This window comes from Euphorbia lathyris, chromosome 3 (assembly GCF_963576675.1).
Source record: "Euphorbia lathyris chromosome 3, ddEupLath1.1, whole genome shotgun sequence".
Classification (NCBI taxonomy): domain Eukaryota; kingdom Viridiplantae; phylum Streptophyta; class Magnoliopsida; order Malpighiales; family Euphorbiaceae; genus Euphorbia; species Euphorbia lathyris.
The window spans coordinates 86,998,850-87,001,142 of NC_088912.1; the positions used below are offsets into that span (position 1 = coordinate 86,998,850).

Below are 2,293 nucleotides of genomic sequence, written 5' to 3' on the forward strand. Positions count from 1 at the left end.
TATTTCTAACAACTTCCTTTAATTTTTCTTCTTGAACCTGTGTTAGTTTGTTAGAGATAATTATAGGCAGAGAATCGTCTTTGCCTAAGAAAGCGTACCTCAAATGGTTTGGTAATTAAGTTCTAATTTAGGTGGAATTATAATTGAAGGCAGAACTGGTCAATCTTCTCGAATCAAAGGCTCTGGGTCCTTATCTTCTAATTCTTCACTCATTATAGGTTCTATTATTTCTTTTTTTTTGAATAATGTCATTAACACATTCTTCAATTAAATCAAGTTTCATACAAGAGAAATCCTCCATAGGATATTTCATTGCTTGGTCCATATCAAACTCAATCTGATCGTCTCCTATTCTCAAAACTACTTTCCCTTCCGACACATCAACTAGAGCATGTCCCGTGTTCATGAACGGTCTACTAAAGATTAGCGGACAATTAACGTCATATACAAAATCTAATATAACGAAATCGGTAGGAAAAATAAATTTGTCAACTTTAACTAAAACATCCTCGATAATACCATATGGTCTTTTAGTGGTTTGGTCCGCTAATTGCAAAACCATATTGGTACGTTTGATATCTTCTTCTAAGCCTAACTTATTAAAAATAGATAATGGCATCAAGTTTATGCTTGTTCCCAAATCACAAAGACAACTTGGAAATTCAATATCTCCCAATTTACAAAGAATGGTAAAACATCCGGGATCTTTGAGTTTAGTGGGCAAATTACTTGACACAATTGAACTGCAATCTTCAGTTAGCGAAATGGATGAAATTCCTTCCCAACTGATTTTCTTTGAAATTAAATCTTTTAGGAATTTACCGTAATTGGGAATTTGCGTAATCGCATCCATAAACGTTAAATTAATATGCAATTTTTTAAGTTTGTCCAAAAATGTTAAAAGTTGTTTGTCATAGTCCTTATTGTGGACTTTGTGTGGAAAAGGTGGTTTGGGTACAAAAGTTTTTGTACTTGAGTCAATTGGTGTATCTTTTTGGTTTAATGTATCTTCTTTGGATTTTGGTAAATCAGTTCCTGGTAAAGTTGAATTCCCGGGCATTTCCGGACCTAAGTAATTTTTTCCTGAGCGAAGAGTGATAGCCTTTACATGCTCTTTCGGATTTTCTTCCGTATGGCTGGGAAGACTTCCCTCTTTGCGGGATGGAATTGATTTAGCGAGTTGTCCAATTTGAACCTCCAAATTATGGTTTCGCCACTGGTATATGTCCACGCTCCGCGGGCCACATACTACTGTGGATTGCCATTTCCTCCAAAAGTTCTCTTGCTTGGGCCGATGTTTTCTTCATGAATAACCCTCCAGACATAGCATCTAATGAACCTCTAGTTGTAGGATTTAATCCATTATAAAATGTTTGCATTAAAAGTTCAGCGGGCAATTGGTGGTGTGAGCATAAACGTTGAAGTTCTTTAAAACGTTCCCAAGCCTCATAAAGAGTTTCATTATCATTTTGAGAAAAAGATGTTAACTCTTTTATGACTCTTGCAGTTTTTGCTAAAGGAAAATATTTTGATAAAAACGCTTGGGCTAATTGCTCCCAAGTTTCAAATGTTGCGGCTGGCATAGAAGTTAACCATTCTTTGGCTCGATCCTTCAAAGTAAAAGGAAAAAGGCAAAGTTTGATTGCTTCCGCAGTCACATCTGTTATTTTAAAAGTGTCGCAAATTTCTAAGAAATTTGTCAAATGGGTGTTAGGATTTTCGTTAGGCAACCCGTAAAATGTTACGTTATTTTGCAACATATTAAGCAATGCTGGCTTAATTTCAAATTGGTTTGCATTTATTTGGGGTCTAACTATGTTGTTTGTTACACCGGCCACTCCTGGCCTAGCGTAATCCATAAGTGTAGCCATAATTTCTAGCTCAGTAACTCTGGTTTTTATTGGGGTCTTGTTTTTGTTTTTGTTTTTCTTGTCTTTCTTGTTCTTTTTAACCGTTTTTTCAATTTCTGGGTCTAGCGGTTTTGGTCGAATGCCTGAACTTCGAGAACTGCGCATGAACTTGAAATTTCGCACGAACCAAAACTACCTTCAAAACAGAATTTTGAAAAATAAATATGTTAGTAATTCGAAATAAGTAAAATATAAAATTTTGAATAAGTATAAATAAACCTAGATTCGAAATAAAACATGAAAAATCTAAATTTTTGTCAAAAATTTTGGCGTTTCCCCGGCAACGGCGCCAAAAACTTGTTGAGCGATTTCCGCAAGTGCACGGTATACGCTTGTAGTAATAAAAGATATCGATCCCACAGGGAACGCTTTTTAACAAAAAC

At 35.3% G+C, this 2,293-nt stretch overlaps 1 non-coding gene across 1 annotated transcript; it reads left to right on the forward strand.

Annotated features, from left to right (window-relative positions):
* The first annotated feature begins 1,395 nt into the window (after positions 1-1,395).
* LOC136225142 (small nucleolar RNA R71) lies at positions 1,396-1,502 on the forward strand. The gene has a single exon (XR_010686874.1). It is a non-coding gene; the product is annotated as a small nucleolar RNA R71 (small nucleolar RNA).
* Positions 1,503-2,293: the final 791 nt, after the last annotated feature.